A 10,000-nucleotide genomic window follows, 5' to 3' on the forward strand; every position below is an offset into this window, starting at 1 on the left:
CGCGTGTCCTCCGTGGCACGTATTCTGCGGCTCGATCTTTTCTACGTCGTCGCCTATGTGTGCACGGGGTGCTCTTCACGTGGATGCTTGCCCTTCGTGTTAGAAATGGCACGCGACGGCGGCATTCAATCTTTTGTGCGTCGCCTCCATGTGCGCGGGGTTTAGGGTTCGCGTTTAGTCACATCCTCCGTGGCATGAGCGGCATGGCATGCCGCCATGCCTCGCTCTTGAGCTCTCTCGTGCCACTTTCCGAGTATACAAGAGCTCTTTGGAATTCCTTTGTGTTTGTGGTGCGGTCACACCAGCGCTAATACACCGGATCCCATCAGAACTCCGCAGTTAAGCGCGCTTGGGCCAGAACAGTACTGGGATGGGTGACCTCCCGGGAAGTCCTGGTGCTGCACCCTTTTGCATGCTTGTTTCAAGACCGTGGCATGGAAATCCCCTCGGATCACGTCTCGACTCTCCAACGCTGACATCGTGGTAGGAAACCCCCTCGCCTTGCCATGACGCGGCGCCTCCTCTCCTCGTCGCGATTGTCTTTGCGTACGTCGTGCCTGGCCCCTCCCTCTGCCTCGCTCTCATGTGATACCCCCTCCTCAAGATGCGAGGTATTTTGGGAGCGGAGGGTGTGCCATGTTGTGGGGGGGTTCGGTGGAGCGGGGTTTTTCCGAGGAGGGAGGGCGTGCCATGTTGCGCGGGCGGGTTGTTGGAGCGGGGATTTCTGAGGAGGGAGGGTGTGCCATGTCGCGGGGGGGTGCCATGTCGTGGGGGGGTTTCTTGAGGAGGTCCGTCGGGGGGTGGAAGGTTCCGTGTCGCGGGAGGGGGTCGTGTGCAGTGGGGTGTGTGTGCCGTGTCATTGCGGAGCGGGTTTCCTTAGGAGGGAGGGTGTGCCATGTCGTGGGGGGGTGAGGTGACGTGCCGTGGGTCGAGCGGGGTTTTTGGAGGTGGGGTGCGCGGGGGATACGCCGTGTCGTCGGGGGGTGCGGTGGGGTGGAGGGTGCGCCGTGTCGTGGGGGGGTGACGCGGGGTGGGCTGGGTCGAGCGGGGTTTTTGGAGGCGTGGCGGGGTCGTGTGGATGGAGCGGGGTTTTTCGAGGTGGGGTGCGGGGGGGATGCGCCGCGTCGAGGGGGGGTGCGGTGGGGTGTGCCGTGACGCGGGGTGGGGTGGTGTGGATGCAGCGGGTTTTTCGAGGTGGGGTGGGGTGGTGTGGATGCAGCGGGTTTTCCGAGGTGGGGTGCGCGGGGGCGTCGTGGGGGGTGACGCGGGGTGGGGTGGGTCGAGCGGGGTTTTCGGAGGCGTGGAGGGAGCGGGGTTTTTCGAGGTGGGGTGCGGGGGGGGCGTCGTGGGGGGGTGCGGTGGGGTGGGGGGGTGCGCCGTGTCGTGGGGGGTGACGCGGGGTGGGGTGGGTCGAGCGGGGTTTTCGGAGGCGTGGCGGGGTGCTGTGGAGGGAGCGGGGTTTTTCGAGGTGGGGTGCGGGGGTGCGCCTTGTCGTGGCGGGGTGACGCGGGGTGGGGTGGGTCGAGCGGGGTTTTCGGAGGCGTGGAGGGAGCGGGGTTTTTCGAGGTGGGTGCGGGGGGGCGTTGTGGGGGGGTGCGCCGTGTCGTGGCGGGTGACGAAGGGTGGGGTGGGTCGAGCGGGGTTTTCGGAGGCGTGGCGGGGTGCTGTGGAGGGAGCGGGGTTTTTCGAGGTGGGGTGCGGGGGTGCGCCGTGTCGTGGGGGGGTGACGCGGGGTGGGGTGGGTCGAGCGGGGTTTTCGGAGGCGTGGAGGGAGCGGGGTTTTTGGAGGTGGGTGCGGGGGGGGTGTTGTGGGGGGGTGCGCCGTGTCGTGGCGGGTGACGCGGGGTGGGGTGGGTCGAGCGGGGTTTTCAGAGGCGTGGCGGGGTGCTGTGGACGGAGCGGGGTTTTTCGAGGTGGGGTGCGGGGGAGGGCGTCGTGGGGGGTGCGCCGTGTCGTGGGGGGGTGACGCGGGTCGAGCGGGGTTTCGGAGGCGTGGTGGTGTGGCGTGGAGGCAGCGGGGTTTTTCGAGGTTGGGTGCGGGGGGGGCGTCGTGGGGGGTGCGGTGGGGTGGGGGGGTGCGCCATGTCGTGGGGGGGTGACGCGGGGTGGGGTGGGTCGAGCGGGGTTTTTGGAGGAGAGGTGGGGTGCTGTGGATGGAGCTCGGTTTTTCGAGGTTGGGTGGGGGGGGCGTCGTGGGGGGGTGCGGTGGGGTGGGGGGTGCGCCGTGACGCGGGGTGGGGTGGGTTGAGCGCGGTTTTTTGGAGGCGTGGCGGGGTGGTGTGGAGGGAGCGGGGTTTTTCGAGGTGGGGTGCGGGGGGGCGTCGTGGGCGGTGCGCCGTGTCATGGGGGAGTGACACGGGGTTGGGGTGGTCAAGCAGGGTTTTTGGAGGAGAGGTGGGGTGCTGTGGAGGGAGCGGGGTTTTTCGAGGTGGGGTGCGGGGGGGCGTCGTGGGGGGTGACGCGGGCTGGGGGTGGTCGAGCGGGGTTTTTGGAGGAGAGGTGGGGTGCTGTGGAGGGAGCGCGGTTTTTCGAGGTGGGGTGCAGGGGGGCGTCGTGGGGGGTGCGGTGGGGTGGGGGGGTGCGCCGTGTCGTGGGGGAGTGACGCGGGGTTGGGGTGGTCAAGCGGGGTTTTTGGAGGAGAGGTGGGGTGCTGTGGAGGGAGAGGGGTTTTTCGAGGTGAGGTGCGGGGGGGCGTCGTGGGGGGTGACGCGGGGTGGGGGTGGTCGAGCGGGGTTTTTGGAGGAGAGGTGGGGTGCTGTGGAGGGAGCGCGGTTTTTCGAGGTGGGGTGCGGGGGGGCGTCCTGGGGGGGTGCGGTGGGGTGGGGGGGTGCGCCGTGTCGTGGGGGGGAGACACGGGGTGGGGTGGGTCGAGCGGGGTTTTCGGAGGCGTGGTGGTGTGGCGAGGAGGGAGGGGGGTTTTTCGAGGTGGGGTGGGGGGGGGGCGTCGTGGGGGGGTGCGGTGGGGTGGGGGGGTGCGCCGTGTCGTGGGGGGGTGACGCGGGGTGGGGTGGGTCGAGCCGGGTTTTTCGAGGTGGGGTGCGGGGGGGGGGGGGGGGATATGCGCCGCGTCGTGGGGGGGTGCAGTGGGGTGGGGGGGTGCGCCGTGTCCTGGGGGAGTGACGCGGGGTTGGGTGGGTCGAGTGGGGTTTTTCGAGGTGGGTTGCGGGGGGGGGAGGGGATATGCGCCGCGTCGTGGGGGGGTGCGGTGGGGTGTGGGGGGTGTGCCGTGTCGTGGGGGGCTGACGCGAGGTGGGGTGGGTCGAGAGGGGTTTTCGGAGGCGTGGTGGGGTGGTATGGAGGGAGCGGGGTTTTTCGAGGTGGGGTGCGGGGCGGCGTCGTTGGGGGGTGCGGTGGGGTGGGGGGTGCGCCATGTCGTGGGGGGGTGACGCGGGGTGGGGTGGGTCGAGCGGGGTTTTCGGAGGCATTTGTGGTGTGGCGTGGAGGGAGCGGGGTTTTTCGAGGTGGGGTGCGGGGGGGGCGTCGTGGGGGGGTGCGGTGGGGTGGGGGGGTGCGCCGTGTCGTGGGGGGGTGACGCGGGGTGGGGTGGGTCGAGCGGGGTTTTTGGAGGAGAGGTGGGGTGCTGTGGATGGAGCTCGGTTTTTCGAGGTGGGGTGGGGGGCGGCGTCGTGGGGGGTGCGGTGGGGTGGGGGGTGCGCCGTGACGCGGGGTGGGGTGAGTCGAGCGCGGTTTTTTGGAGGCGTGGCAGGGTGGTGTGGAGGGAGCGGGGTTTTTCGAGGTGGGGTGCGGGGGGGCGTCGTGGGGGGGTGCGCCGTGTCATGGGGGAGTGACGCGGGGTTGGGGTGGTCAAGCGGGGTTTTTGGAGGAGAGGTGGGGTGCTGTGGAGGGAGCGGGGTTTTTCGAGGTGGGGTGCGGGGGGGCGTCGTGGGGGGTGACGCGGGGTCGGGGTGGTCGAGCGGGGTTTTTGGAGGAGAGGTGGGGTGCTGTGGAGGGAGCGGGGTTTTTCGAGGTGGGGTGCGGGGGGGCGTCGTGGGGGGTGACGCGGGGTCGGGGTGGTCGAGCGGGGTTTTTGGAGGAGAGGTGGGGTGCTGTGGAGGGAGCGCGGTTTTTCGAGGTGGGGTGCACGGGGGCGTCGTGGGGGGTGCGGTGGGGTGGGGGGGTGCGCCGTGTCGTGGGGGAGTGACGCGGGGTTGGGGTGGTCAAGCGGGGTTTTTGGAGGAGAGGTGGGGTGCTGTGGAGGGAGCGGGGTTTTTCGAGGTGGGGTGCGGGGGGGCGTCGTGGGGGCTGACGCGGGGTGGGGGTGGTCGAGCGGGGTTTTTGGAGGAGAGGTGGGGTGCTGTGGAGGGAGCGCGGTTTTTCGAGGTGGGGTGCGGGGGGGCGTCATGGGGGGGTGCGGTGGGGTGGGGGGGTGCGCCGTGTCGTGGGGGGGAGACGCGGGGTGGGGTGGGTCGAGCGGGGTTTTCGGAGGCGTGGTGGGGTAGCGTGGAGGGAGCGGGGTTTTTCGAGGTGGGTGGGGGGGGCGTCGTGGGGGGGTGCGGTGGGGTGGGGGGGTGCGCCGTGTCGTGGGGGGGTGATGCGGGGTGGGGTGGGTCGAGCGGGGTTTTTCGAGGTGGGGTGCCGGGGGGGGGGATATGCGCCGCGTCGTGGGGGGGTGCGGTGGGGTGGGGGGTGCGCCGTGTCCTGTGGGAGTGACGCGGGGTTGGGTGGGTCGAGTGGGGTTTTTCGAGGTGGGGTGCGGGGGGGGGGATATGCGCCGCGTCGTGGGGGGGTGCGGTGGGGTGTGGGGGGTGTGCCGTGTCGTGGGGGGCTGACGCGAGGTGGGGTGGGTCGAGCAGGGTTTTCGGAGGCGTGGTGGGGTGGTATGGAGGGAGCGGGGTTTTTCGAGGTGGGGTGCGAGGCGGCGTCGTTGGGGGGTGCGGTGGGGTGGGGGGTGCGCCATGTCGTGGGGGGTGACGCGGGGTGGGGTGGGTCGAGCGGGGTTTTCGGAGGCATTTGTGGTGTGGCGTGGAGGGAGCGGGGTTTTTCGAGGTGGGGTGCGGGGGAGGCGGCGTCGTGGGGGGGTGCGGTGGGGTGGGGGGGTGTGCCCTGTCATGGGGGAGTGACGCGGGGTTGGGTGGGTCGAGCGGGGTTTTTCGACGTGGGGTGAGGGGGGGTGCGCCGTGTCGTGGGGGGGTGCGGTGGGGTGTGGGGGGTGTGCCGTGTCCTGGGGGGGCTCACGCGAGGTGGGTTGAGTCGAGCGGGGTTTTCGGAGGCGTGGTGGGGTGGTGTGGAGGGAGCGGGGTTTCTCGAGGTGGGGTGCGGGGGGCATCGTGGGGGGTGCGGTGGGGTGGAGGGTGCGCCGTGTCGTGGGGGAGTGAGGCGGGGCACGGTGGGTCGAGCCTGGTTTTTGGAGGAGTGGTGGGGTGCTGTGGATGGAGCGGGGTTTTTCGAGGTGGGGTGGGGGGGGAGGCGCCGCGTCGTAGGGGGGTGCGGTGGGGTGGGGTGGGGGGGTGTGCCGTGTCGTGGGGGGGTGACGCGGGGTGTTGGGGTGGGTCGAGCGGGGTTTTTGGAGGAGAGGTGGGGTGCTGTGGATGGAGCTCGGTTTTTCGAGGTGGGGTGGGGGGGGGGGCGTCGTGGGGGGGTGCGGTGGGGTGGGGGGTGCGCCGTGACGCGGGGTGGGGTGGGTCGAGCGCGGTTTTTTGGAGGCGTGGCGGGGTGGTGTGGAGGGAGCGGGGTTTTTCGAGTTGGGGTGCGGGGGGGCGTCGTGGGGGGGTGCGCCGTGTCATGGGGGAGTGACGCGGGGTTGGGGTGGTCAAGCGGGGTTTTTGGAGGAGAGGTGGGGTGCTGTGGAGGGAGCGGGGTTTTTCGAGGTGGGGTGCGGGGGGGCGTCGTGGGGGGTGACGCGGGGTGGGGGTGGTCGAGCGGGGTTTTTGGAGGAGAGGTGGGGTGCTGTGGAGGGAGCGGGGTTTTTCGAGGTGGGGTGCGGGGGGGCGTCGTGGGGGGGTGCGGTGGGGTGGGGGGGTGCGCCGTGTCGTGGAAGAGTGACGCCGGGTTGGGGTGGTCAAGCGGGGTTTTTGGAGGAGAGGTGGGGTGCTGTGGAGGGAGCGGGGTTTTTCGAGGTGGGGTGCGGGGGGGCGTCGTGGGGGGTGACGCGGGGTGGGGGTGGTCGAGCGGGGTTTTTGGAGGAGAGGTGGGGTGCTGTGGAGGGAGCGCGGTTTTTCAAGGTGGGGTGCGGGGGGGCGTCGTGGGGGGGTGCGGTGGGGTGGGGGGGTGCGCCGTGTCGTGGGGGGGAGACGCGGGGTGGGGTGGGTCGAGCGGGGTTTTCGGAGGCGTGGTAGTGTGGCGTGGAGGGAGCGGGGTTTTTCGAGGTGGGGTGGGGGGGGCGTCGTGGGGGGGTGCGGTGGGGTGGGGGAGTGTGCCGTGTCGTGGGGGGGTGACGCGGGGTGGGGTGGGTCGAGCGGGGTTTTTCGAGGTGGGGTGCGGGGGGGGGGGGGGATATGCGCCGCGTCGTGGGGGGGTGCGGTGGGGTGGGGGGGTGCGCCGTGTCCTGGGGGAGTGACGCGGGGTTGGGTGGGTCGAGTGGGGTTTTTCGAGGTGGGGTGCGGGGGGGGGGATATGCGCCGCGTCGTGGGGGGGTGCGGTGGGGTGTGGGGGGTGTGCCGTGTCGTGGGGGGCTGACGCGAGGTGGGGTGGGTCGAGCGGGGTTTTCGGAGGCGTGGTGGGGTGGTATGGAGGGAGCGGGGTTTTTCGAGGTGGGGTGCGGGGCGGCGTCGTTGGGGGGTGCGGTGGGGTGGGGGGTGCGCCATGTCGTGTGGGGGTGACGCGGGGTGGGGTGGGTCGAGCGGGGTTTTCGGAGGCATTTGTGGTGTGGCGTGGAGGGAGCGGGGTTTTTCGAGGTGGGGTGCGGGGGGGGTGGCGTCGTGGGGGGGTGCGGTGGGGTGGGGGGGTGTGCCGTGTCATGGGGGAGTGACGCGGGGTTGGGTGGGTCGAGCGGGGTTTTTCGACGTGGGGTGAGGGGGGGTGGGGGGGTGCGCCGTGTCGTGGGGGGGTGCGGTGGGGTGTGGGGGGTGTGCCGTGTCGTGGGGGGGCTCACGCGAGGTGGGGTGGGTCGAGCGGGGTTTTCGGAGGCGTGGTGGGGTGGTGTGGAGGGAGCGGGGTTTCTCGAGGTGGGGTGCGGGGGGCATCGTGGGGGGGTGAGGTGGGGTGGAGGGTGCGCCGTGTCGTGGGGGAGTGAGGCGGGGCACGGTGGGTCGAGCCTGGTTTTTGGAGGAGTGGTGGGGTGCTGTGGATGGAGCGGGGTTTTTCGAGGTGGGGTGGGGGGGGAGGCGCCGCGTCGTAGGGGGGTGCGGTGGGGTGGGGTGGGGGGGTGTGCCGTGTCGTGGGGGGTGACGCGGGGTGTCGCGATGCCCCCTCCCCCCCACCATGCCCCGACATGATGCGACGCGCCCCCTCCCCAACATAACATGACAACCCCCCTCCCCCCCCATGACATCCCCCCATCCCCCATGACACGACACGACGCGATGCGCCCCCCCCATGACGTCCCCCCCTCAAAAATTCGCCTCCCCCCTCAACACACACCACCCCCCCCCTCCCCCCCCTCAAAAATTCGGCCCCCCCATGACATCCCCCCCAGCCCCCATGACACGACGCGCCCCGCCATGACACGACACGACGCGACGCGCCCCCCCCTTCCCCCCTCAACACACACCACACCATGTCGCGACGTGCCGCGCCCCCCCCCATGACATCCCCACCCCAGCCCCCCCACCCATGACACGACATGATGCGACGCGCCCCCCCCCATGACATCCTCACCCCACCCCCCCCATGACACGACACGATGCGACGCGCCCCCCCCCCCATGACATCCCCCCCCATGGGATCCCCCCCCTCTTCGCCCCCCCATGACACGACACGATGCGATGTGCCACCCTCCCCTTAACACACACACCCACCCAACGCAATGCCCCCCCCCCCCGCGCCCCATGGCCTGACACGACGCGACGTGCTCCCCTCCCCTTAACACACCCACCCACCCTCCATCACGCCCCCTCAAAAACACCCTTGGAGGGGTGGTGTGGTGTGGTGTGTGTTGAGGGGGGGGGGGGATTTTTGAGGGGGGGGGGGAGGGGTGGTGTGGTGTGTGTTGAGGGGGGGGGTGGGGTGGTGCGTGTTGGGGGGTGGGGGGAAGGGTGGGGAGGTGTGTATTGAGGGGGGGGGGGCGCGAATTTTTGGGGGGGGGGAGGGGTGGTGTGGTGTGGTGTGGTGTGTGTTGAGGGGGGTGGCCGAATTTTTGGGGGGGGGGGTGGGGTGGTGTGTGTTGGGGGGGAGGGGGGGTGCGAATTTTTTGGGGGTGGGGGGGGGGGGGGGTGGGGTGGGGTGGTGTGTGTTGAGGGGGGGGCGAAATTCCCCCCCCCCCGCGCCCCATGGCCTGACACGACGCGACGTGCTCCCCTCCCCTTAACACACCCACCCACCCTCCATCACGCCCCCTCAAAAACACCCTTGGAGGGGTGGTGTGGTGTGGTTTGTGTTGGGGGGGGGGGGGGGGGGGGATTTTTGAGGGGGGGGAGGGGTGGTGTGGTGTGTGTTGAGGGGGGGCAGGGGGGTGGGGTGGTGCGTGTTGGGGGGGGGGGAAGGGTGGGGAGGTGTGTATTGAGGGGGGGGGCGCGAATTTTGGGGGGGGGGAGGGGTGGTGTGGTGTGGTGTGGTGTGTGTTGAGGGGGGTGGCCGAATTTTTGGGGGGGGGGGTGGGGTGGTGTGTGTTGGGGGGGGGGGGCGAATTTTTTGGGGGCGGGGGGGGGGGGAGGGGTGGGGTGGGGTGGTGTGTGTTGAGGGGGGGGCGAAATTTGGAGGGGGGGAAGGGGAGGGGTGGTGTGGTGTGTGTTGAGGAGGGGGGGGGATTCTTGAGGCGGGGGGAGGGGTGGTGTGCTGTGTGTTGAGGGGGGGGGGAATTTTTGGGGGGGGGGAGGGGTGGTGTGGTGTGGTGTGTGTTGAGGGGGGAGCGGTGGTGTGGTGTGTGTTTAGGGGGGGGGATGGGGTGGTGTTTGTTGAGGGGGGGGGAAATTTTTGGGGGGGGGGTGGTGTGGGGTGGTGTGTGTTGGGGGGGGGGGCGAATTTTGGAGGGGGGGAGGGGTGGTGTGGTGTGGTGTGTGTTGAGGGGGGGGGCCAATTTTTTTGGGGGGGGGGGGAGGGGTGGTGTGGTGTGGTGTGTGTTCAGGGGGGGGGGGAGGGGTGGTGTTTTGTGTGTTGAGGGGGGGGGGGGGAAATTTTTGACGGGGGGGGGTGGTGTGGTGTGTGTTGAGGGGGGGGGGGCGAATTTTTGGGGGGGGGAAGGGGCGAAATTTGGAGGGGGGGGCGAATTTTTTTGGGGGGGGGGGAGGGGTGGGGTGGTGTGTGTTGAGGGGGGGGCTAAATTTGGAGGGGGGGAAGGGGAGGGGTGGTGTGGTGTGGTGTGGTGTGGTGTGTGTTGAGGGGGGGGGAGGGGTGGTGTGGTGTGGTGTGGTGTGGTGTGTGTTGAGGGGGGGTGCGGTGGTGTGTGTTGAGGGGGGGGGGGGGGAAGGGTGGGGAGGTGTGTATTGAGGGGGGGGGCGAATTTGTGGGGGGGGAGGGGTGGTGTGTGTTGGGGGCGGGGGGGGGGGGGAAATTTTGGAGGGGGGAGGGAGGGGTGGTGTGGTGTGGTGTGGTGTGTGTTGAGGGGGGTGGCCGAATTTTCTTGGGGGGGGGGGTGGGGTGGTGTGTGTTGGGGGGGGGGGGCGAATTTTTTGGGGGCGGGAGGGGGGGGGGGAGGGGTGGGGTGGTGTGTGTTGAGGGGGGGGGCGAAATTTGGTGGAGGGGAAGGGGAGGGGTGGTGTGGTGTGGTGTGTGTTGAGGGGGGGGGGGAGGGGTGGTGTGGTGTGTGTTGAGGGGGAGGGGGAATTTTTGAGGGGGGGGGGGGGAATTTTGGAGGGGGGGGGGAGGGGTGGTGTGGTGTGGTGTGTGTTGAGGGGGGGGCGAATTTTTGGGGGGGGAAGGGGCGAAATTTGGAGGGGGGGCGAATTTTTGGGGCGGGGGGGAGGGG

The 10,000-nt window shown here is 70.3% G+C and overlaps 1 non-coding gene across 1 annotated transcript; it reads left to right on the top strand.

The window, feature by feature from the left end:
- Nucleotides 1–288: 288 nt before the first annotated feature.
- Nucleotides 289–407, top strand: LOC148020466 (5S ribosomal RNA). The gene has a single exon (XR_015694799.1). It is a non-coding gene; the product is annotated as a 5S ribosomal RNA (ribosomal RNA).
- The last annotated feature ends 9,593 nt before the right edge of the window (nucleotides 408–10,000 follow it).

This window comes from Lygodium microphyllum, chromosome 18, assembly GCF_053477565.2.
Source record: "Lygodium microphyllum isolate KBCC chromosome 18, Lygodium_microphyllum_v1.1.10, whole genome shotgun sequence".
NCBI classification, from domain to species: domain Eukaryota; kingdom Viridiplantae; phylum Streptophyta; class Polypodiopsida; order Schizaeales; family Lygodiaceae; genus Lygodium; species Lygodium microphyllum.